Below are 27,511 nucleotides of genomic sequence, written 5' to 3' on the forward strand. Positions count from 1 at the left end.
TTATAAATTTTCCTCTTAGTACTGCTTTCACTACATCCCATAGGTTTTGGTATGTTGTGTTTCCATTTTCATTTGTTTCAAAAAAGTTTTTAATTTCCTTCTTAATTTCTTTATTGACCCGTGAGTCATTTAGGAGCATGTTGTTTAATTTTCAAGTGTTTGAATAGTTTCTAAAGTTCCTCTCATTATTGATTTCTAGTTTTACTCCATTATGGTCAGAGAGGAAACGATATAATTTCAATTTTTTGAACTTTTAAAGACTTATTTTGTGGCCTAATATATGATCTATTTTTGATGATGTCCTATGTGCTGAGGAGAAGATTATGTATTCTGCAGCCATCGGATGAAATGTTCTGTAAATATCTATTAGGCCCATTTTGTCTACAGTGCAATTTAAGACTAGTGTTTGTTGATTTTCTGTCCAGATCATTTGTCCAATGCTGAAAGTGAGATTCTGAAATCTCTAGCTATTATTGTATTGGGGTCTATCTCTCTTTAGCTCTAATAATATTCACTTCATATATCTGGGTGCTCCAGTGTTGGATGCATGTATATTTGTATTTGTTGTATCCTCTTGTTGAATTGACCCCTTTATCATTATATAATGACCTTCTTTGTCTCTTTTTATGATTTTTGTCTGGAAATCTATTTTGTCTGATATAAATATAGCTACTTCTGCTCTTTTTTGATTTCTGTTTGCATGGAATGTCCTTTTCCATCCCTTTATTTTTGGTTTATTTGTGTCTTTATAGGTGTAGTGTGTTTTTTGTAGGCAGAAAATAATTGGGTCTCTTTTTTTATCTATTGAGTTACTCTGTCTTTTGATTACGGAGTTTAGTCCATTTACATTCAATGTTATTATTGATAATAAGGACTTACTTCTGCCGTTTTGTTGCTTTATGGTTGTTTTTTTGCTCCTTTCTCCCTTCATTCCTTTATTCTTGTCCTTCTTGTTGCAAAGATGATTTTCTCTGGTGGTATGTTTTAATTTCTTGCTTTTTTGTGTGTGTGTATCTGTTGTAGATTTTTAAATTTGAGGTTACCATGAGGCTTGCAAATAACATCTTATACCCCATTATTTTAAATTGATGGCAGCTTAACATATTGCATAAACAAACAAACTAGCAAACAAGCAAATAGAAAACTAATAAAACTCTACATTTTAACAACATCCTTCCGTTTTTAACTTCGTTTCCATTTATATCTTATTATGCTATGTCTTGAAAAGTTGTTGTAGTTATTTTTTTTGATAGGTTCATGTTTTAGTCCTCTTACTCAAGATATGAGTCATTTACAAACCACAGTTACAGTGTTATCATATTCTGGATTTGTCTGTGTACTTACTATTGCCAGTGAGCTTCGTACCTTTAGATGATTTCTTACTGCTCATTAACATCCTTTCATTTCAGATTGAAGAACTCCTTTTAGCACTTCTTGTAGGACAGGTATGATGGTGATGAAAATCCTAAGCTTTTGTTTGTCTGGGAAAGTCTGTATTTCTCCTTCATGTTTGAAGAATATTTTCACTGGAGAAAAGCTCTAGGATCGTATAATAAAAGTTGTTTTCTTTCAGCACTTTAGTAAACATTGTTTTCTTTCAGCATTTTAGTGTCATGCCACTCTCTCTCTTGGTCTGTAAGGTTTCCACTGAGAACTCTGCTGCCAGACATATTGGAGCTCCTTTGTATGTTATTTTCTTTTCTCTTGATGCTTTTAGGATCCTTTCTTTATTCTTGACCTTTGGGAATTTGATTATTAAATGTCTTGAAGTTGTCTTATTTGGATCAAATCTGCTTGGTCTTTTGCATTATTCTTGTACTTGAATACTGGTATCTTTTCCTTGGTTTCAAAATTTCTCTGTTATCCCTTTGAATTAACTTTGTACCCTGATCTCTGTGTGTGTGTGTGTGTGTGTGTGTGTGTGTGTGTCTCTGTCCTAAGGCCAATAACCCTTAGATTTGCCGTTTTGAGGCTATATTCTAAATCTTATAGGCATGCTTCCTCCTTTTTCTTCTTTTTTCTTTTCTTTTCTTTTCTTTTTTTTTGAGACAGAATTTCGCTCTTGTTGCCCAGGTTGGAGGGCAATGGCGCGATCTCAGCTCACTGCAACCTCTGCCTCCCTAGTTCAAGTGATTCTCCTGGTTCATGCTCCCAAGTAGCTGGGATTATGCCACCACGCCCTGCTAATATTTTGTATTTTTTTAGTAGAGAAGGGGTTTCCCCATGTTGGCCAGGCTGGTCTCAAACTTCTGACCTCAGATGTTCTACCCACCTCAGCCTCCCAAAGTGCTAGGATTACAGGTGTGAGCCACTGCACCTGACCTACATCTTTTTTACTCTTTTTATTCTTTTGCCTTTTCTGACTGTGTATTTTCAAATAGTCTGTCTTCAAGCTCACTAATTTTTTTTTCTGCTTGATTAATTCTGCTGTTGAGAGACTCTGATACATTCTTCAGTATATCAGTTGAATTTTTCAGCTCCAGAATTTCTGCTTGAGTTTTAAAAATTATTTCCATCTCTTTTTTAAATTTATCTGAAAAGGATTCTAAATTTCTTCTCTGTGTTATCTTGATCTTTCATTGATCTGTTATTTCATTGATCTTCCTCAAAGTAGCTATTTTGAATTCTCTGTCTGAAAAGCTACAGATGTCTGCCTCTGCAGGATTGGTCTGTACTGCCATTTTTACTTTGTTTGGTGAGGTCATGCTTTCCTGGATGGTCTTGATGCTTGTGGATGTTCATCTGTATCTAGACATTGAAGAGTTAGATATTTATTGTAATCTTCATGGTGTGGGCTTGTTTATACCCATCCTTCTTGAGAAGGCTTTCCAAGTATTCAAAGTGAATTGAGTATTGTGTTGTAAGTCTTTGGTCACTGCAGCTTTATCTGCTTTAGGGGGCACCTCAAGCCCCGTAATGCAGACTCTTACAGACTCATATAGATACCACCTTATTGGTCTTGAGAAAGACCCAGGTGAATTCCCTACATTATCAGGCAGTGTCTCTGTTCTCTTCCCTTATTCTCCCACAAACAAAAGGAGTCTCTCCTCTATGCTATGCTATGCTGCCTGGAGTTGGGGGAAATGTGACACAAGCACCCCTATAGCCACCACCACTGAGACGGTGCTTGGTCAGACCTGAAGCCAGAACAGTACTAGCAGTTGGCAAAGGCCTGTGGTAACTATTGCCTGGCTACTGCTGATGGTTGTTCAAGGCCCAAAAGTTCTTTAGTCAGCAGGTGGTAAATCCAACCAAGCTTGTGTCTTTCCCTTCAGAATAGCAGGTTCCCTTGTGACCCAGGGTGGGTCTAGAAATACTGTCCAGGAGCCAGAGCCTAGAGTAGGAATCTACTAGGTGCTCTACTTTACAGTGGCTTAGCTGACATATACGTTGCAAGACAAAGTTCTTTTTAATCTTTTTTCTCCTTTCCTCAAGCAGAAGAAGTCTCTCCCTGTAGCCACCGTGGCTCCACACTCATGGCAAGTATTGCCTGGCTACCACGGCTGTTTATTCAAGGCCCAAGGGCTCTTTAGTTAGCAAGTGATAAATCTTGCCAGTTCTAGGACTCTCCCTTCAGGGCACTGGGTTCCCTTCTGGCCCAGGGCAGGTTTAGAAATGCCATCCAGGAGCTAAGGCCTGGGATCAGGGACTTTAGGGATCTGCTTGGTCCTTCATTTTACTGTGGCTGATCTGGTACTCAAGTTGCAAGACAATGTCCTTTTTACTTTTCCTTCTCCTTTCTTCAAGAGGGAAGAGTCTCTCCCAAAGCTGTGAGCTGTGCTGCCTGGAACTGGGGGAACCATGGCACAAGCACTCCCTTGGCTGGCCAGCTGATGTCTCACTGGGTTGTGTGCACCCCAAGTCCACTGGCTCCAAACCCAGCACAGCATCAGGACTTGTCCAAGAATTACAGTCCTTGTGGCCTAGATTGCCTTTCAAGTTTATTTATAACCCCAGAGTGTGTCAGTTCATGGTGGTGGAATTAGCTAGAACTCAGGTTCTAACCACTGATAGGGACAATTCCCCTGTGGCCAGGGCTGGTTTAATTGCTCCCTCCATGGGTGCTAGCTTAACTCTGTCCTGTGTTGCATTCCACTGTGAGTTCAGGGCAGCACTGAGTTCCAATGCAAAGTCCCACAGTCACTGTTGTCTCCCTCCCCCAAGCACATAGAATCTCTCTCAGCACCACAGAGCTGCTTCTGGTGAATGGGGGAGAGATAGTGTAGGCAATTCATGACTGTCTTTTCTACCCTCTTCAGTGCCTCTTTTCTTGCTATGGTAGTCAAACCAGGTACTGTGATTGCTCACCTGATTTTTTGTTTTTCCAAAAGGTGCTTTATTGTGTGGATAGTTGCTAAATTTGGTGCTCCTATGGGGCAGTGATTACTGGAGAGTTCTATTCCATCTTTCTCTGCCTCCTCCCTCTTCAGTGCCCAGCTCCTTTTAAATTAAACATTATATTGTGAACATTTTCCATGTCTATTAAAAGTCTATTTTTTTTTTTTTTGAGACAGGCTGGAGAGCAGCAGTGTGATCACGGCTCACTGCAGCCTCAACCTAAGCTCAAACAATCTTCCCACCTCAGCTTCTGAGTAGCTGGGACCATAGATACATGCCACCACTCTTGGCTAAATTTTGTTGTTATTTTTTATAGAGATGGGGTCTCACTATGTTGCCCAGGCTGGCCTCAAATTTCTAGGCTCCAGCAAGCCTCCTGCCTCAGCCTCCAAAAGTACTAGGATTAATTATGAGCCATGGCACCTGGCCCAAAAGTCTAATTTTATTGGTCACATAGTTCTTAGCCTTATGTGGTAAAACCTAGATGCTTCTTGGATAAACTTAAGAAGCCTCACTTTCCACCTTCAGAAAGGCTGAAGATTTCCAGCCCACTGCTACATGAGTAAGTGTCTCCAGAAAGCCTAACATAAATATTATAGTTTTCTTTTGAGTTGTCAGGGACTGAGTATAAGAATGTAAAGTACAAACATTTGGAAACCAATTGGAAATATCTGCTGAAACTAAATATGTTCATTCCCTAATCCAGCAGTGCCACTTTTAGGTACATATGCTTAAGGAAACTCTTGCATAAGTACACAGGGTACAAATTTAAGGATGCTCATTCCAGCCCTGCTAAAATAGTTAAAACAAAAAAAAAAGAAATTAAAAAAATTGAAAATAACCAAAGTACCTATCAATAGCAGAATGGATAATAAACTGTAGTATATTTATGTGATGGAATACTATAGAACCATTAAAAGGAATGAGATGAAGCTATTTAGATCATCATAGGTAGATGTCAAAAGCAAAGGGCTGGGCCAGGTATAGAGGCTCATGCCTGTAATCCCACACTTTGGGAGGCTGAGGCAAGAGGATCACTTGAGCTCAGGAATTCAAGACCAGCCTGGGCAACATGGTGAAATCCCGCCTCTATAAAAAATACAAAAAAATTAGCTAGGCATAATGGCACATCCCTTTAGTCCCAGATACTTGGGGAGCTGAGGCAAAAGGATCAATTGAACCTGGGAGATCTAGCCTGCAGTGAGCCAAGACCATGTCACTACACTCCAGCCTGAGTGATAGCATGAGACCATCTCCAAAAAAAAAACCAAAGGGCAATGCCTTAGTTTATTTGTAAGCATGCCTGCTTCATGGATACATAAGTACACTGAAGTATAAAAAAAAGATGAAAAACAAATTCATCATAGCAGTTGTCTCTGAGGAGGAGCATAATGGAGCAAGGGGAATTTTTACTTTACATGCTTTGTGTCATGTTTTAATTCTTTTCTTTTCTTTTCTTTTTCTTTTTTTTTTTTTTTAAGATGGAGTCTCACTCTGTAAACCCAAGTTGAAGTACAGTGGTGCGATCTCGGCTCACTGCGACCTCCGTCTCTGGGGCTCAAGTGATTCTTGTGCCTTAGCCTCCCGAGTAACTGGGACTACAGACATGTGCCACCACATCCAGCTAATTTTGTGTATTTTAATAGAGACGGGGTTTCACCATGTTGCCCAGGGTCTCAAACTCTTGAACTCAGGCAATCTGCCCTCCTTGGCCACCCAAAGTACTGGGATTACAGGCATGAGCCACCACACCTGGCCAATGTGTCATGTGTTTTTAAAAAAAGATTAAACAAATAAAACAAAATGTTGTTCATTGATAATGTTATGTAGTACTTACATGGCCTTTTTTGTATTATTCTCAGCACTTCTAACTTCTCTTTAATTTTCTCTCAAAAAGGGTAAATAAATAATGAAAATAATAAATCTTTCAAGCCAATTAATTTATTATAAACATTATGTTATGCTGTAGATTCTCTTTATTTGTAGTAGTTATATTCTGTAAAGTGGCAGTGAATACCAAATTAGCAAATACTGATTAATTGCTTGAAGGGAAAATACAGAGTTGGATTCTTGTGAGTCTCAGGTCACAATATTTTCATCAATTGATCACACATAACCTTGTATTATGTGTATTCCTCTTTTAAGGCACCTTATTTAATTAACACTGGACTCATGGTCATCAGCACTATAATTCTTACCTGAATAAAGCTTATCTAATGCAAAGTATTTTCTCTGTAAGGCGTATCATAACCCTTGTGTGCTTAGGACCATTTTCCTTTTTTCTTTATTTGAGACAGACTCTTGCTCTGTCACCCAGGCTGGAGTACAATGGCACAATCTCGGCTCACCGCAACTTCTGTCTCCCCAGTTCAAGCGATTCTCCTACCTCAGCCTCCAGAGTAGCTGGGATTACAGGTGTGCGCCACCATGCCCGGCTAATTTTGTGTTTTTAATAGAGACTGGTTTGACCATGTTGGCCAGACTGGTCTCGAACTTCTGACCTCAAGTGATCCACCCGCCTCAGCCTCCCAAAATGCTGAGATTACAGGCATGAGTCACCACCGTGCCCAGCCAGGAACATTTTTCAAAAGCAAAATTACCACCAAAAAGCACAAAAATGTGAAAAAATGTAGCACTAAATAGACCTCAAAGAGAACACTTGCTTACAGTATGAGGGCCAGAACAAGAAAGCAGAGCATTACCTCATTCAACCTCAGCCGAGAATGTGAACATCAAGCAACTCAAATTTTTCACCATTTTATGCATGTCTGCAAATAACCAAGAAAGTGCCATGAATATTGATTTGGAAGTTACAAATAAATTTTAACAAGTAAGCAAATTCATACATAAATATCTATGAATAATAAGAGTTGGCTCCATGTACTTATGCAGATCAGTGATGCAAATTATAAACTGCAACAATATCTAAACAAGACTCTATTATTAAAAACCTAATAATTTGCAGGTAACCATTCAAGTGACAGATATCAACTGCCTTCACTCCTGCTGAGACTTGTTGCCTTGTAGCATTTAGCTGAGGATGGTCACTCAAAGATCCCATGCACTTGGCAGATAGAAATTTTGCACCTTCTATCTGGAAAATCCCAGGCCTCGTGGGTCTCCCTTTTATCTTTCAACGTAAAATTTAGTCAAGGCATTTTTGTTTTCAATAAATTTTCTCTATTTAAAGAAATCAGCACTATGTAGATGGGCTACACAGGCTGGGGTCTTTGAATAGATTATTAAAATTCCACTTCACTTATCTTTTGTTGTGGAAAATCTCGGAATTCTAGTTTTGGAAACGGCCATGTATATACGTTTAATTGGTTTAATTCATCCCTGTGTAAGGGAGAATAAATTTTAGAAAAGCCATTTTTAAAATGTGACATCGAAGAAAGGAGTTAGCAAATTGAAATCAAGCCTACCACTTTAAAAGCTTTAGGAATTGATATTTAATAGTTTCTCAGGTTTAGTCCTCAAAGATGGATTACCCCAACCGTTTCTGCCAGGAATGTGAACTAAGAGATTTGGAAAAGCCAGCAGTCATCTCATAGCATATTTACACCTTCTACATACCTATCAAACAAACAATAAAACTTTAAATAACATGTTTACTGAAGCTTTTTTAAATTACAGAAATTGTATGTATGGACATGATCTTTTAAAGCCTATTTATTTTTAATTATCTCATTCATGCTATATATCTCACTCACACTCTTTCTTTTTGGGTTTTTTTTTCTTATGGTTATTCTCAAGTCCTAAATCATTTCAAGATAAAATTGTAAGAAAATGCACTGGCTCCAAGGACCTTGTGGAAAGTCTCCTAGAAACTCATTGGTATGGAAAGGATGAATATTGAATGAAATGAAAACAGTTGCTTTGGTGGAGTCCCAGAAGATTTAAATGCATAAACATAAGACTTGTGATGTTTGAGAGACACAATAGCCAATATAAATAAATCATATGTAAAACAGTAACTTGAAAAAAATGGAAAAAGAGATGGAAAAATGAAATAAATTACTTTTACCAAAATGTTTCTCAAATAATGGTAGGGGAGATAAGGTGATAAATAATAGATTGGATGTTTTTAAGAGGCCTTAGTAACAGTCTAAGAACATTGTGTTAAATTTCTGAATTTTTAACCACAGAAAGTCTATCCTTACTTAATCCATGTTGATTGTTTGCCTGCCATTTGAATTAACTCACACACACATTATTCAAGCCAAGTCTTTTAAGTTTCCTTTTAAGAAGGCTTGCTAAATGGAAAATAACATTAATTGTTGGATTAGTTTACCCAAACAATGGGGACCAGGCAAAGTGCTTACCTTTTTGGTGCAGCCATATTTATGGGCTCTTGCCTTCACCTTTGTGTTCAATGGCATTGACAAAATCTCAAATGCAGCGTAGTAGATAGAGTCAAATGAGCTGACTGCCTTTGGCAGCAACATCAGAAACTGAAAAACATGATATGATATGTCTTAAAAGCAAGATCATTACCGTGTTTTTGAGTTTGGGAAAGAAGGAAGGTAGAAATCCCAGTGCGGGAAAATGAGTATCCAAAGAAGCTGAGAAGACTAGAACTAACTTTGGGTTCTAAAGCGGTACAGGTCAAATAAGGATTCCTTCTTCCCTTCCTTTTTTCCTCCCTCCCTCTCTCTTTCATTTCCTTTCTTCCACTTCACAAATTTCCAGTTTTAAACATAAGCTTTTAAATTTTTTCAACTGAAGTACCAGGAAGTTCCTCCTCTTTGAAACCTAGAGTAATTAATCAATTAGAGGAAAGAAGATAATTCAGCTCATTCCAAATCCGTGTGGAAAATTTGCATTGTCCTACATGGCTATACATATTACTTTGTGAGAAAAATGAGATGGGGTAACCTAATTGCCTTTTATTTAAAAATGAGTTGGCCCATTTTCAAAATATTATTCAAATGTCTCGAGAAACCATTGAGAATAAGAAATAAGCCTCCCTCAAATCGCATGTCAGGAATAGGAAGGTCAATGCATCCTTCACCTCTGAGACTGACACAAATGGCACATACAAGGGCACTTTTCTTCTCTTTAACTGAGGCAGAGTTTCCAAGTCATAACTGGTTTGTAAACAATGTAATCCTGAAGAATCAACACAGAAGAAAAAGAAGCTGGAGGGCAGATAGATGGGTGGAAGGGTCAGACATTGTCAAATTGCTTTCCTGTCCCTGTGATTCCCTGAGCTCCAAAAGTCTGTTTTTATTAACCCAGTTTCAGTCCAATTATCTTTTTAATTGTTCAAATTTACCCTTGGCTAGGGTATCCAAAAGCTTTAATTTCTTTCTAAAATTACCTCATTTCTTGTGTCTTTAGAAGCACATGTAGACATGTGACTATGTTAGGAGCAGAGAGAAAGGCAAGAGTTGAGTAAGTAGCCTTTAAAAGATCTGCAGGAACATCAAAATATCTGTCTTCAAATGGCCCTACTCTTTTAAACATCACTGAGGCCAGCACAAGCAAAGTACAAGTGCCTGACCAGGTGCTCTTAATGATATGAAAGGCCAGAGCACAAGAAGTCAGGCTGTACCTTATATATGGTCAGACTTTGCATTTGGAAAAAATACTTAGTACCTTTAGTGCCCACTTTTATTGACTAGATTTTTACTTACAAACTTATGCTCATTTTAACAAGTAAAATTATACTAAAATATATAGCAAAAAGATTAATAATCTGTCTCTTCATTGCCTCCACTCTCCCAGCCAACACTCCCCAACCCTTCCGTTTTCACATCAACACTTTGATTGCCAATTAAGCCAATTGTACTAGCTCAAGAGTACCTGCTAGTGTCATGTGGTGCAGGCTGGAATTTAGGGCAGAAGGGAAGCAGTTGCAGGGGTTCCTTCTCTGTGGATGGACAAGCCTAGGCTAAGTACAACTGGATGCATGGGACACACTGTGAGGCTATGCTCCAGAAAAGGGACCCTATCTCCCTATGACTCTTCCTTTTTATGGGGCAAGTAATGGGATGCTTTTGCAAATGGGGCAAAATAATCCAAGCTTGGGTACCAAAAAGGTGAGCATGGGTGCTAGCTGTTTATAGGATTCTAGGACCATGATTTGGATTCTAGCACCTGGTAGCCTTGTGAGAAATTGAGATGGAATGCAGATCCACCCTTCCCCATGCAGAGAAGTCCCTGGCCCAGCTAGCTTATCTCCAAAAACACAAAGTGAGACTTGGGGGCCAAAGATCCAAGAATTCTGCCTGTCTCTCCAGAGTAACTTATGTTAAAATCTTTCTTTGTGTTTATCTACATATGTATATCAGTAGTCTATGTATTTGTAGATATATATGTGTATATCTGTGTGTGTATATATCCTCCATATATATCTGTATGGTATACTTATGTGACACACACAACACAAATGAAAGGTTTTTTAATATTATTAAAACAAGAAAATGGGATCATACTAAACCCATTATTATGCAGCCTCTTTTTTCATTTAGTGTATCTTGACTTTCCCTGGTTAAAGTTGAAAAACTAAGGGCCATGAAGAGAAAATGAGTCATCTATCACTAGGAACTAGTTAGTGACTGGGCAGAATTAAAATCTTTATGCCTTCATCCACTAAACTGCCTGCCTTTGACTCTACCCCTCACACGCTTGAGGTGGGTTTCGTAGATTCAAAATCCTTTGCTGGTACAAAGCTTTCCAATTCCTGCTCCTCTGCAGAAGTGCATTACTATTCCAGATCCTGCAGGGCCAAAGCATCGGACAAGGAGGGTCTTCCTTTATGTCCCTAACTATTCAAAGGAAGACAACCCTCAGGAAGCTCCCTGGACCTGTAAGTGTCAGATGCCCCAGAGGCAGAGTAAATAAGTGATGGAAAGAGGCTGAGTCTCTGAAAATTCTGTACTCTCTAATCCTTGTCACAAAGTCTGTATATATCTATCTGTTTATCTTACTGGAAGATAGCATGAACCTCAAAGATCACTACAGAAGATTCATCTATTCTTGGCACAATGCTATGTCTCAGTTTAGGGGAGTGTTTTCTCCATGTCTATTTTATTATTCAATATAATTTAAACCAAAATTTCAGGGGGAAATTGTCAGACATTACGTTGTAATTTTTAGGATCATTTAAGAATGGAGACTATGTAAACCCATAACAAACTCCCAGTGCATATCAAGATTAACATATATATAAGTTCTTCCAAAGAAACTGTCAAATATATTGCGACTATTGAGAAACAATGTTCTACCAACAACTGGTCTCCCTGCTTCTTCCCTTACCTCCCCTCAGTATGTTCTCAGCACAGCAGCTAGATTGATGTTGTTAAAATAGAACACACGTCATGTCATTCTACTCAACCCCAATCTTCCAAAGTGATTCCAATCTGTACTATAACAATCATAAAGCTAAGTACTTTGAAGAAAAATAAAACAGGATCAGAGACTGGAGAGTGATGGGAGGTGCCATTTCAGACAGAGTCGTAAGAGAAGGCCTCTCTGAATCGGTGACATTGGAGTCTAAATCCAGTGAGGGACTGAGACTTGCGGCTATGTTAGGAGCCAAGGGAAAGGCAAGATTTGAGTAAGTAGTCAATAAATACGGCTACCTCAGCAGCCCATTATCATTATAGAAATGTACTTCTGTATGTTATATAAATGTGAATAGATACGAAGGACACAGAACTACGGCTAAGTGTCTAGGAAATGAAAATAACTTAGACACTTAGCCATAGTATTGAATCCTTCATATCTATTCACCAAAAATTCCATTAAATGAAAACTTTCTATATAGCAGATGCTGTTGACCCTCATCTCCCTTAGAGTAAATGCTCAAGTATTTTCAATGGCCTAACAGTCCTACCCACTCTTCCTTGCCTCCAACTTGCTCTCTCCCCTCCCCAGCTTCATCTCTAACCCTGTTTCCTATCATGCTCTCCCTCTGTCATTCAACTCAGACACACTGGCCTCCTTGGTGTTCTTGGAATACTCCAGTCATACTCCAACTTGAGAACTGGTGTACTTGCATTTTCATTTGCCCGGTGTGCCCATTACCCACATGGCTTTTGTGACTCACTCTTGTGACTTTTCCTTGTCTTCACTCAATGTTGTTTTCGCCTAAGTCCTTTTCTGGCTAGCCTTTCTAAAATTGCAGCCCTACCTATCGCACCCTTCATAAATTCCTTACCCACTTTCCCTGCCTTTTTTCCTCCTTAGAGGTTAACACCATCAGCATACTATACTCATATCTAATTTTCTTGTCTCCCCATGAGGGCGGAGAATTTTATCTGTTTTGCTCCTGCTGTGTTGCCAGCCCCTAGGACAGTGCCAGGCAACATGATATGCACTCTAGAACCACTTGTTGAATGAATAAATTAATGTTTGACAACTTTACTCAACAAAATAATCAGTTTTTCAACAGTATTTAGCATTCCAGTGGGTCACCAGAGCCACAGAAACTCAAAGCCAATTTTTTCCAGAAAAAAGTATTCCAAGTGACTTGAGAGTTAACCCTAGGCTAAGTCTAGGACAGAGCAAATGCACTGTGCATTTCCTATATCAGAGATAGCCAGGATCCAGCGAGGTTTCAGGGTTCAGACATGAAGCCAGCCAAATATTCTAAGGCGGACCAAGATAAGAACAAAGTCCTTGCACTGAGTGGTGCCCAGATGAAGGGCTGTGTAAGTCTTACTAGGGAGAAATTGCCTCTATGAGACTTCTTAGAGGATAGACATTGTTATTGTGTTGGCCCCCAGTAGAGCCATTTAAAAACTTCCATCGTCGGGGGTTCATATCTGCTCTTTTCTCTTCTTCCTCATGCTTTACAATTAGCATTCTCTCAACTCTGCCTTCTCAGGAAACTTGCTGCCCTTCTTGTAGAAGGGTGGACAGAACCTGTTCATATTTACTGGAATGTGAATGGAGTAGACCCTGGTAACCCCATTGCTTCACCACAACCAGATGGGAAATTGGTCTCACCCACCCACTGGGGGAATCCTTTGAGAATCTTCATTCTTTTGTTACCATCCCACAGCACATCTAACACTCCGTGGTGTTCAATAAATGCTGGCTCAAGAGCTAATGATCTATTATTAATGACTCGGGTCAATATAGAGCCTTTACTCCAGAGTTCTTTGCAAGACTGTGGGCATTGTACCTTGTTGGTAATTAGATTATGCCCTAGGGATCTCTGTTTGAAAGGAGGCCTGTCTCAAATTTCATGTTTCAGAATCCTAATTATAAAAATCCATAATTGGCTGCCTCCTTAAGAACAATGAGAATAATGGCTTGTGTGCCCCAAGAAGGATGTGCAAGAGGAACGCAACAAGGAAGTGTTGCTGTAGAGAAATGAGATTTTTAAATGTCCTAGGAAAACTTGGTGCTATGGTGCACTGGAGTAAACCCTGCAAATATAAAAACCAAACTGGGAACAAGGCTCATCGATGCTTATGCAAATACTCTCAGGGAAAGCACTCTAAATCTAATATTGGGTCCCCCGGGATGTCGGGGAAGTTTGAAGATAATCACTTGTGACACTCAGGCTTTTCTTGAGACCCAGTTTTAAACAAATGACCTCAGTTCTGAGCTGGATGGATGCCAAAATTTAGTATCTGCTCAGTTGGAGCCAAATCCTCTCCTAGCTGTCTCTCAAGTCAGCTGGCAATATTTGCTTTGAGTTCTTTTTCCCACTTATGCAGAATTAATTTTGAAGTCTTTCCCCTTTGGGCTGGAAGTGTTGAGGAAAGCAATGTGTGGTGTTTAGGTCCCAGGCGACACCTTTTTGTTCATGTGTCTGCTTTGTTTTCCGCTTCCTTTGAAGGCCTGTCCACTTTATATAGTGAAGAAGTTTACATTAGGGTGCGCCTCAATTCCACAAGCATTTATAGACTAATCGCCATCGGTTGAGTCCTCTGTTAAATGTTGAGATTGTTGAGGCTAGGGGAGAAGGTGTAGAGCTTACAGAGGGAGTGTGTGATGGAGGAAGGAATACAGGCTCTGTAGTGAAACTCTGGCTTCTAATCCTGGCCTCACTACAGATCAGCAGTGAGAACTTGGGCAAGTTATATATGCACAGTAAGCCTCTGTTTCCCCAACTAGAAAATTGGGGTAATAGTTCCAAATCTGAGAGAATTATACTTGTAAACAGATTCAAAATCATATATATTTCTATGATTGCATAAGATAGTAAACAGCCTCAAATGCAACACATAAGAATAAAATAAGTTATCATTTTTTTCAATGTATTGTTAGTCCTTAATCTCTAGAAGCCTGACAGTTGAGACAGGGAAATAAACCTCATATGCATGAAAAAAGTAGAGAATAGCAGAGGAAAAATGACTGGATTCAATAACAGAAGGAAAGAAGGCACAAGTTTCAAAACACATGTGTAAGGTAATAAGTGCTGTGAGCAATAAGAAATCACATCACAATTTCTGCCTAGAGAGTTTTTTCCCATCATCTATCATCCAAGCCTCAGTGCTTGTATAATTCGAAAATGCAAGGTGTTTTGTTCTCTCTTCCATGAGCATGTCTAATTTAAATTCCATTGCATTCCGGATCACATGAAATCAACATATAAATGAAAAGCTGTTTGCATTTCTGAAATGAGATGGAACTTTTGACTTTTCTACTTGAAGAAACAGTATCACTGTCACTCTGCTAAAAACCCAAAAGAAAAGCTTTTTTTTTCCTCCTCTCATTGACTATAAAATCAAAAAGGCAGGGAAAATCATGCCCCAAGTTTGATTGAGGGATAGCTCTGATTTGTTACTAAAATAGCTATCAGTAGTTAAAATAATGTATATGTATGTATATATGAGTAATATGTATACGTAATAATGTACATGTATCTATACATAAGTAACATACATATATAACAGTAATATGTATTTGTAATAGTAACATATATAAGTAATAATGTATATATAATAGTAATATGTATATGTATGCATATGTAATAGTATGATTATGCAGCAACCATCATCAATGACCAATCTATTTAAACTCCACACTATAACTTTCTGCACGTGTGAGGTCTCTTAAGGTCAATGACCCTCTAAATGTAAAAATAGATGTGTGAGGCCCCACCTATGGTTGTTCAGAGATCCAGGAAACAGGTGGCATGTGAGTGAAATCAAGATATTTAAGGTGCCCATTGTCCTCCATAAAGTGAACATTTTTAGTTTTCTGACTTGAAGATGTGGATATTTTCAACCTTTTAATTCTAGGCTGCCTTAGTCTCATCTCCATGGTGCAGCACACACCCCGTGAATAAGCCCTGTTTCATCCAAGAAAAACAGCCTTTGACTGTCCACTTCCTCATATCTCACCTTGAGCAAACCAGTTGGCCTATCTTTGACTGACTTCAACACATCAAAATGTGCACAATGGTCATTTTACTGAAAGTCCTAAAATGTTCATTAAAAAACCAATTCAAACTTAATAACACTACCCTACCTGAGGTAGACTCTTAAAACCAGTTTCTGGTCAATGAGATACCTGTGTCAAATGGTTGTGTAATCAAATTCTTTCCATATCCTGCAAACATAGCTTGATGAGTTTAATTAATGATCATTTTGAATTCTTTTATGCAGACAGGTGTTTTTTCCTAAAGCATTTATGATGCCAGGATTTTTATTTTATTTTATTTTATTTTATTTTATTTTATTTTATTTTATTTTATTTGAGACAGGGTCTTGCTCTATTGTGCAAACAGTGGTGTGATCACAGCTCCTTGAGGCCTCAACCTTCCAGGCTCGAGTGATCCTCCTGCCTCACCCTCCCAAGTAGCTGGGCCTACAGGCATGCACCACCATGCCTGGCTAATTTTTTGTATTTTTTTTGTAGAGACAGGGTTTTGTCTTGTTGCCTAGGCTGATCTCAAACTCCTGGACTCAAGCTATCCAACCTTGGCCTCCAAAAATGCTGGGATTACAGTCATGAGCCACCATGCCTGGCCCAATGCCAGGATTTTAAATAGAAATTTTCCCTTCCAGGCAGCTTTGACAAATCATACATTTTTTTTCCTTCTAAGATGAGCTTATGTTGGCTGTGATCTCAATCCCACTGATACAGTGCTCCTTTTTTAAGGACACATTAATTGGAGGTGGGGAAAAGTGTTGGTGTATAAAGGAAAAACATTTTCTTTTTATATAATTATTGAGTAATTTGGAAGGCATTGTAGAAATCATCCATGTCTCTGTAAAATCCGGGGGCTAGATTGAATTTCCTTTCTGTTTCCTCCAGCTTTAGTGTTCTATGAATCTATCATCCACTCAACTTTGAACTCCTGCTGAACAGTCACCAGGTCTTACTCGTCTTCGTACTTCCAAAGGCCCTTACAAGGCCTGGCACACAGTAAGGCCTCATTACTTGTTTGTTAATGAATGTATAAATCATCCCATATGCTTTGTATGCTTCATTTCAATTCTTTCTGAGTATAGCAAGAATCATATGTTGCCATTTATGGCTCACAATTCCGTTCTTCAGCATCACAAAATCATACTGGTAAAATTTTCCTATTTCATGTTTTGTGCTGTCGCTATAGGGTACAAACGCATACTATTTATCGTGCTAATGATTTTGTTGAGGTGGATCCGTTTATTCATTCATTTAATAAATATTTACAGAACATCTACTGGGTAGTTGTATTGCAATGCTGAACTGGACAAAGTTCCCTATATCAAGGAACTTGTCTAATAAAGAAGAAAGACAAGTAAACATAAAATAGTATGAGTGTTATAAAGGATAAGTATGACAAGCTGTGGGAACAGAAGAGTAGCTGACCTGGTCTGAGGAATTCAGGAAATGTTTCTCAAAGGAAGTAGTAGATTCAAACCTTAAGGTTAAGAGTGAGGTGGATGAAACTGGGCAGAGGGCCAGACAGCGTAAAGGGCAGTGAGAATTTCAGATCCCAGAGTGGATGTTTATTTAGAAGGCAATAAAGGACCTGTGGGAGAGGCCAAGTAGGGGACGAAATTTGTGTTTTAGAAAGACCTTTCTAACTGCAGTTAGAAAGTAGAAAGGGGCAGGACCAGAGGCCAGGAGAAGTCTAAGAAGACGTTCAGAGTGGCAGTGAAGATAAAGGCACTGGCAGCAGACATAAAGAGAATTAGATGAATTCTGGATATATTGAGGAAGAAAGTGAATGGATGTATATGGTGGGGAAATGATGCAGGAAAGAAGAGTAAATTCTGATATCTGCTTTGAGAAATTGAGTGGATGGTTGTGTCATCTAGTAGGATAAGAAACACCTTCTAAAGCATTAGCACTTTGGGAAGGAAGGAAAGCAATGATAAATTCTGTAGAGTTGCTACATGATATCCAAGATGAGCTGTCTAACAATGCTAGGGTCTGAATGTTTGTGTTCCTCAAAATTCATATGTTGAAGCCTAATTCCCAATGTGATGCTATTTGAAGGCGAGGCCTTTCAAAGATAATTAGGTCATGAAGGGAGAGCCCTCATTAATGAGATTGGTGTCCCTATAAGAAGAAACACAGATGCCAGCCATGGTGGCTCACATAGTAATCCCAGCACTTTGGGAGGCTAAGATGCAAGGATCATTTAAGGCCAGGAGTTTGTGATCAGCCTGGCAATATAGGGAGACCTCATCTCTACAAATAACAATTTCAAAAAATTAGCCAGGTGTGGTGGCGCATGGCCATGTCCCAGCTACTTGGGAAGCTGAAGCAGGAGGATCATCTGAGCCTGAGAGGTCAAGGCTGCAGTGAGCCATGATTACACCACTGCACTCCAACCTGTGCAACAGAGCAAGACCCTGCCTCAAAAAAAAAAAAAAAAAAAAAATAGAGAGACAAGACAGATGATCTCTGTCTCCACCATGTGAGGATACAACAGGAAGGTGATCATCTGCAAGCCAGGAGACAGGTCCTAACAGCACCAAATAGACTGTCACAGTGATCTTGGACTTCCCAGTATCCAGAACTGTGAGAAATAAATTTAAATTGTTTAAGCCACCTACTCTATGGCATTTTTGTTATAGTAACCCAAACTAACTAAGACAAATAGCTATTTGATTATATAAATCTGTATCTCAGGAAAGAGTTTTGCATTGAAATTATATAGTTGACAGTCATCAACATATACATAGATACTGAAATTATTAAAATGAATGTCCTAAGGGAAAGAAGGTGGCAGAAAATACTAAGAAATGCCAATCTTTAAGAGACATTCAAATACTTTGCTTACTAATTAATATCACCTGCTCAGTCTCCATTCCTAAGGACCATATACACTCTAGGTTATAGGGATTGACTATGGTTCGAATGTGACCCCCAAGTTCGCCTGTTGGTAACTTGATCCCCAGTGTAGAGATGTTGAGAGGGGAGATCTTTAAGAGGTGATTAGGTTATGAGGCTCTATCCTCATGAATTTTTTAATGCCATTATCATGAGAGTGGGTTTGTTATCACAGTAGTGGGTTCCTTATGAAATGAGTTTGACCCCTTTCTCTAGCTCTTTGCCCTCTGCCATGGAATGACATAGCAGGAAGACCCTTGCCAAATTCTGGCCCCTAAGTCTCGGACTTCATAGCCTCCAGAACTGTGAGCCAATAAATTTTTGTTCATTATAAATTGTCCAGTCTGTGGTATTCGGTTACAGCAGGAAAAATCAGACGAGGATAGAATCTAACAAGGCACTTTCTATGGTGATCCTACTTAGGAGCTCTGTGGAGAGACAGAGCAAGGACTACGTCACTTAAGAATGTCTTACATGCATTCTCAATTACTCAGTTGAAATGATTTACAAATTTTGCTTTGTCATATGGGTGTAGAAAAGAGGAAGAGAGTTAATTATTAAACATGTGGGTGCCTAAGACATGTTCCTAAGCTTCCTCAAGAATATTTTTATAGATTACATTGAGCACAACAGACAGGAGGTCCATGAAAATCCGTCTAGGATAAAGATGCCTTGTATTTGTTACTAAGCTGTTATTAAGGGGACCCAGCACAATGCTTTGCTTTCACCATCTCCTCAAATCACACACACACACACACAACTTAATCAAGAGGGAGGAGCAGGTGGAACAGATGGCAGCCATGATAGTATCAGCAAGAGCGATGGCTGCCAAGAAAAAATTTTTAAAAAGCACTTAAATTCCTGATAACAAACTGAAATCAAGAGCTTTTGGCATAATACTTGAGTCATATTTGTATGATGTCCCAGCAGGTCATAAATGCTGCTTTCAGAATTATTTCTGTAAATAGGGTTAGTCAGAAATATATAACTAAGCAAATAAAAGCTCCTTTTATAATTTTATAAAACCCTGGGGACATTGTAGTTATTTTTTATCTTGTTTTGTTTTGCTTCACATAATCTGGAGTGTCCCAGAGCTATTTAAGATCTCATGTGTTGAAACCCTCCAAGTTTGTTGTCAACCTTAGAACAAATATTTTGATTTACTAAGGAACTTAAATCAGATAAGAGATTCTGGGGGATGTAGAATCATCTGAAAATTGTTATCTTAAGAGATTTAGTTATTTCCTTAGTCATGCATCTTCCACAAGCTGCATGTTTTAAAAAGCTAACTTTCTACTAGCACTTCAGTTCTGAGGGCATAAAAAATCCCTAAGATTTGACATCTTGGTAAAAATAGACATGTGGATTAATGGCAGATAACAGAGTCCCCAAAATAGAATAACACATCCTGCTTTAAAATTTCTCAAAGTTTTGAGCTCTTTGAATTCTAGCAGGAATCCAGATATTATACATTGGCCCAAGATAATTCTGTAAATAATTTTTAACATAAACAAAAATTTAGCTCACAGCAGCCTTGAACTGCTGGGCTCCAGTGACCCTCCCACTTCTGCCTCCAGAGTAGCTGGAAATACAGGCAAGCACCCCCACACTCAGCTAATTTTTTTTTTTTTTTTTTTTTTTTGGTAGAGACAGGGTCTTATTGTGTTGCCTGGTCTAGTTTCAAACTTCAAACTGGCCTCAAGCAATCCTTTCACCTTGGCCTCCCGAAGCGCTAGGATTGCAGGTGTGATCTCCTACATCCAGCTCCACTTTTTTTATAGCAGCTTTATTGATAAGGAATTCATATACTATACAACTTACTCAATTTATTTTTTTTATGTAAAGTTGTGCAACCCTCACCACAACAAATTTAGGAACTTAGGAATTTAGGAATTTCTAAAATGTTTTAAATTTTAGAAATTACTTTTTTCTTTTTCTTTTAGAATTTGTAAAACATTTACATGATTCCAAATTCACTACCACATGACATGCAAACATTCATCAACTGATGAATGGATAAACATAATGTATATTCTTACAGTGAAATACTATTTGGCAATGTAAAACAATTTAAATTATATAGAGTGTGTTCTCCACAATAGAATCACACTAGAAATCAATAACAGAATAATAGCAGAAAGATCTCCAAATATCTAAATGCTAAACAACACACTTCTAAATAATACTTGTATGAAAGAAGAATTCTCAAGAGAATTTTTTTTAACTCAACTGAATAAAAATGAAAATACAACATATCAAAATGTGTAAGATACAGTTAAAGCAATGCTGAGAGGGAAATTTATAGACTAAATACACACAACAGCAAAGAGGAAAATCTCAAAACATACATTAGTAAAGAAAAATCTCTAAGCTACCTCCTCAAGACCTAGAAAAATAAGGTAGACAACTCTGGGAATGGGAACCTGCAAAATGAGGAATGGGTGGAGAAAGATACATTCCTTATCAGGCTGATTTGAAGTGAGGCAGAAAAAAGAAACCCACAGATTTACTTGTGCAGCTAATTATAATTCAACATTATTTAAGCCCTTAATGGCCAAAAATTAGTATATTAAAATTTTTCCCCAAAGTTTTAATTTTACCTAGGGAAAATTAAAAAACAAAATAAACCCAAAGCAAAGACTGGGCTCGGTGGCATTTGCCTGTAATCCCAGTACTTTGGGAGGCCGAGGCAGGCGGATCCCTTGAAGTCAGGAGTTTGAGACCAGCCTGGCCAACAGGGTGAAACCCCATCTCTACTAAAAATACAAAAATTAGCTGGGGTGTTGTGGCACGCACCTGTAATCCCAGCTACTCGGGAGGCTGAGGCAAGGAATCACTTGAACCCGGGAGGCAGAGGTTACAGTGAGCCGAGATCATGCCACTGCACTCCAGCCTGGGCGACAGATCAAGACTTCGTCTCAAAAAAAATAAAAATTAAGGCCGGGCGTGGTGGCTCACGCCTGTAGTCCCAGCACTTCGGGAGGCCAAGGCGGGCGGATCACAAGGTCAAGAGATCGAGACCATCCTGGCTAACACAGTGAAACTCCATCTCTACTTAAAATACAAAAAATTAGCCGGGCATGGTGGCGGGCGCCTGTAGTCCCAGCTACTCGGGAGGCTGAGGCAGGAGAATGGCGTGAATCCGGGATGCGGAGCTTGCAGTGAGCCGAGATCGCGCCACTGCACTCCAGCCTGGGTGACAGAGCGAGACGCCATCTCACAAAAAAAAAAAAAAAAAAAAAAAAATTACATTAAAAAATAAATAAATAAAAATTAAAATAAATAAATCAATAAACTCAAAGCAAGCAGAAAGGAGATAATAAAGATAGGAACAGAAATCCGTGAAATTAAAAACAAAAAATAATACAGAAAATCAATGAAACAAAGAGCTTGTTATTTGAAGAGATCAATAAAATTGACATTCCTCTAGCAAGACAGGCAAAGAAACAAAGAGAAAGGATACAAATTACCAACATCAGGAACGAAACAAAGATACGAATTACAGACCCTTCAGACATCAAAAGGATAACCAGCGAATGCTACAGACCACTCTACACATAGAAATTTGACAATTTAGATGAAATGGACCATAGAATAACACGAACTACCCTAACTACCCCAATACAAAATAGATAACTTAAATAGCCCTGTAACTATTAAGAAAATTAAATTTTAATTATCTCCCCCCAAAAAAACTCTATTTTCACTGAAAAATTCTACCAAACATTTAAAGATTTGACACGAATTCTGTACAATCTCATTCAGAACTAAAAGAGGAAACACTTCCCAATTTATTTTATGAAATGAGTATTACCTGATAGCAAAATAAGACAAAAACAGTATTAAACAGAACACTACAAACAAATATCCCTTATTAATACAGACACAAAACTCTTTATGAAAACATTAGCAACTAGAACATAGCAATACATGAAAAGAATTATACATCATAACCTATTGGAGTTTATTCCAGGGACGTAAGGCTGGTTCAACATTGGAAAATCCATTAATATAATATCATATTAACAGGTTAAGCAAGAAAAATAACATGATCATACCAATTGATTCAAAAAATACACTTCACAATAATTTAACACCCTCCGAAAAATAAGAGTGGAGGGAAACCTTTTCAACTTGATAAAGAGCATCTACAAGAACTATACTTGGTTGGGTGCGGTGGCTCACGCCTCTAATCCCAGCACTTTGGGAGGCCGAGGCAGGTGGATCACTTTCTGAGGCCAGGAGTTCAAGACCAGCCTGGCCAACATGGCAAAACCCCTTCTCTACTAAAAATACAAAAAAAATTACCCAGATGTGGTGGCAGGCATCTGTAATCCCAGTTACTCAGGAGGCTGAGGCAGGAGAAGCACTTGAATCTGGGAAGTGGAGGCTGCAGTGAGCCAAGATTTCGCCATTGCACTCCAACCTGGGCAACAAGAGTGAAACTCCATGTCAAAAAAAAAAATAAGAAAAAAAAAAACTCCACTTAACATTATACTTAATGTGAATGGCTTAATGCTTTCTGCCTATGACAGGGAACAAAGCAAGAATATCTGTTCTCACCTCACTTACTTGATATAGCTCTAGCCAAAGCAAAAGGTAGTAAAAGGCATACAGATTAGAAAGGAAGAAATAAAACAGCTCGTATTTGCAGATGACATGATGCTCTATGTAGAAAAATCCCGAGGAAACTACACACACAAAAAAGTCCTCCTTAAACTAATATGTGAGTTCAGCACATCATAGGATATAAAATAAAGATACAAAAATCAATTATACACATAGATACCAATTTTTAAAATACAGTACCGTTGACAATTGCTCTTCCAAAATAAAATGCTTAAGTATAAATCTAACAGACAAGACAGGACTTGTATGCTGAAAACTACAAAATGCTAATGAAAGAAATCAAAGAATATCTAAATAAATGGAGAGACATATCACGTTCATGTATTGAAAGACTCAATATAATAGAGATGTTGCTTCTCGCCATTTGATGAACAGGTAGAAAAATTGATACACAAATAGCAAATCCTATCAATAGCCTAACCAGATTTTTAAAGCAGATTTAGACAAAACTGTTTTAAAATTTATGGAAAGGCAAAGAAATTAGACTAGCTAAAACAATTTTGAAAAAGGAGAATAAAGTGGGAAGTATCAGTCTACCCAGATTCAAGACATTATATAAAAACGGTAAGCAAACCTGTGTGGTAATGGCAGAGGTATAGACACATAAATCAATGGGCCAGAAAAAGTCACTCAGAAAAAGACCTAAATAAATATGCCTGGTTGATTTTTGACAAAAACAAAAAAACAATTCAATGGAGGAAAGATAGGCTTTTAAAATAAACTTTTGATTTCAGAATACTTTTTGAGCTATAGAAAACTTGTGAAGATAGGACAGAGAGTTTCTATGTATCTCATTTACTAATTTCCTCTGTTATTAACATCTTGCATTAGTATGGTACATTTCTTACAATTAATAGGCCGATATTAAAACATTATTATTGGCTGGGCACAGTGACTTATGCCTGTAATGCCTGCATTTTGAGAGGCTGAGGTGGGAGAACTGATTGAGGCCAGGAGTTCAAGACCAGCCTGGGCAATATTGCAAGGTTCCATCGCTACAAAAAACATTATTTTATACAAGTTAGCCAGGTGTGGTAACACACATGTGTGGTCCCAGATGCTCAGGAGGCTGAGGTGGGAGGATCACTTGAGCCCAGGAGTTTGAGGCATGGGGTGGGAATGGGAAGTGACTGTAAGTGAGGGCAAAGTTTCTTTTTGGGCTGAAGAAAATGTTCTAAAATTAGATTGTAGTGATGGTCATATAACTTTATAAGTCTACTAAAAAGTCACTGAATTGGCCACACATGGTGGCTCACACCTGTAATCCCAATGCTTTGAGAAGCCAAGGCAAGAGGATGGCTTAAGGCTAGGAGTTCAAGACCAGCCTGGGCAACATAGTGAGCCCTCATCTCTACAAAAATAAAAATAAAAATTAGCCTGGTGTGGTGGTGCACGCCTGTAGTTCCAGCTACTCTGGAGGCTGTGGCAGGAGGATCACTTGAGCCCAGAAGTTTGAGGCTTCAGTGAGCTATGATCACATCACTGTACTCCACTGGGCAACAGAGGGGGACCCTGTCTCTAAAAAATAAATAAATAAAAATAAAAATCACTGAATTGTAAACTTTAAATGAGTGAATTTTATTCACCAAAAAAGCTATCTTTAAAAACAAACTATAAACAGAGAAGTCTCTCTTCTATTCCTGTCCTAGACCCCGTTCTCTCCCATCCCCACAGAAAATCATTTTTATTAGTTTTTGGCTTGCCCTACCAGTTTTACTTTGGCAAATGTAAGCAAGTACATATACATTAAGTGATTTTAAAATTTTGCCTTAAATACTGGCGATTGACAAAAGCAGCTCTATCTAATTGAGAGGTAAGAAGGAATTCCCCGTAAACCTTTTAGAGATTCTAAAAGGACACTTCTGGGGCTCCACAAAAGTTTAAAAGTTTATAACATTAGTTTCAATGTGTCCGATTACTTCTGAAAACATATGGCTTTTGGCCAGGTGTGGTAGCTCATGCCTGTAATCCCAGCACTTTGGGAGGCCAAGGCAGGCGGATCACCTGAGGTCGGGAGTTCAAGACCAGCCTGGCCAATATGGTGAAACCGTGTCTCTACTAAAAACACAAAAATTAGCCGGGCATGGTGGTGCATGCCTCTAATCTCAGCTACTCAGGAGGCTGAGGCAGGAGAATCACTTGAACCCAGGAGGTGGAGGTTGCTATGAGCTGAGATCGTGCCACTGCACTCCAGCCTGGGTGACAAAGAGAGACTCCGCCTCACAAAAAAAAAAAAAAAAAAAAAATACGGCTTTTATTAATTTGAGTGAAGGGGTTCACAAATTAACAACAACAAGAAGGAGAGAGACTGGAGATGACAAAATTGCCTTGTGGGAGACCCAGACAGATACAATTAGCAACAGTTGGGAGGGAAGGTTGTAAGTGAAAGGGGCTTGAGAGAGAGTTTGTGTGTGTGTGTGTGTTGTCTGTGTGTGTGTTGTGTCTATCCATCTGTGTAAGAAAGACATTATCTTTAGAGGCTTTTGCTAAGCTGTTCATGATGAGTATCTGAAAGAAAGTCAGGTGTATACCAAGTTCTTCACGCTAATGAGAGAGGAAGAAAGAAGGAAAAGGAAGAAGTCATGCATTTGCCAGTTTCCCATATTGGCCACTAGATGGCAACACCAACCCAAGACAGTCCTCTTCTGAGATGAGAGAAAAGGGTTGTATAGGAGGAATAAGTACACAATTAGTTTGAATAACTTATTCCTGTATACCACAGTTTTCAGTCAAGTATTCTTACCTCAGGAAGGGCATGTATAAGTTTATATCATATAAACTTAGAATACAAGCCAGGCAGGCAGACAGAATGCAAAATCTCCACAATGGTTGTTGACATTTTTTGCACTCACTAAATCTTACATATAAGGAATTTCTTGACATAAAAATGGATTAGGTCTCAAAAGCGAGAAATGGTAAGGCATTTACTATTTACCATCTTCAGACCATAAAACCTCTTTAAACTGCAACTTTACTGTCAGCACCTTAGAATCTAAACATAACGTTTCAAAACGTTTCCATGGAGAAGGTTTTGATTTCAACTTAGCATGCCAAGAGACCATCTTCTTGTCTTCCCACTGTCTAGGTGGTGGAAATTTCTTCAGCTGTAAGCCAGACTGGAAACTTGTAGCCCAATGAGTGTCAAGGATAAAAGGTGTGGTAAGCTCCTTATTCCCTTGTTACTGAGGTGGGACCATCAGCTTCCATTTTCAGTGGTGTTTCCATAAAGATTTTCATCTTCTCCAGCGCCCGAGGCATCAGAAGAATTTATGTGACCCCAAGATCACCTTGAAACCATATAACCGGTTTATGGTTTCCTAAAAGCTTTTTGTTTGATTAGGTTTGGTTTTACTGTTAATCACAACAAGAAACAGGAAGTGGGTAAAAACACCAAAGAGAAAGTTGCAAAGTTTCAAACAATTCCACCATAAATAGTCGCACAATGAGAGTTGTCCCTAGAATTCACTGGAATGTAAATAAAAGCCTTGATCATTCTCACTGCTCGACAGCCACAGTTTCACTTTGTTCTTCATGGCTCTGCCAACCCTCTGAAATTCTCAGTCACAGGGACTGTGCTGTCAGCTTTCCTCCAAGAGATTTCTCCTCCGCCATTGTTTCCTGTTTTTTCTTACCTCCTTTTATTTAATATTTACAGGAAAAGCTGTTGATATATGTGGAATGTTTGAGGATACGAAATGAATTAAATGAGATTTAATGACATTTGGAAGAAAACCCAGATTTTCCACCCAAGTTTTTCTTCCTCAAAAAGAAAGGCCATTGTGTGCTCTTTCTTACTAGAGCGGAAAATGAAGAGTCCATTGCGAAGTGAAGACTTGGTCCAAAGCTGACCATGCTACAGGCTAGAGACACGGGCAGTCACAGGAAGGGGATGGCATGATGTCTAATATATACTGCACATTCCATATGTTCTATAGTATGCTATTCAAGATCTGTATAATCAAGAAATATTTTCCAATTTAAATTAATTAATGCTGGTCTAGTTTGAATTAGTAGAGAGAAAAAAGTCTAAATTAAATATATCATCAAAGCCTGGGCAACACAACAAGATCTCATCTCTACAAAAAATAAAGAAATAAAATAAAATAAAAAATTAGCCAGGCATGGTGGCACATGCCTGTTGTCCCAGCTACTAGGAAGGCTGAGGCAGGAGGATTGCTTGAATCCAGGAAGTCAAGGCTGCAGTAAGTTGTGATCATGTCACTGCACACCAGCAGAGGTGACAGAGAAAGATCCTGTCTGTAAAAAATAAATAAATAAATAAAGGTAGATGCTGCCAATGTCTCAG

This window comes from Pongo abelii, chromosome 5 (genome assembly GCF_028885655.2).
Source record: "Pongo abelii isolate AG06213 chromosome 5, NHGRI_mPonAbe1-v2.0_pri, whole genome shotgun sequence".
Lineage (NCBI taxonomy): Eukaryota > Metazoa > Chordata > Mammalia > Primates > Hominidae > Pongo > Pongo abelii.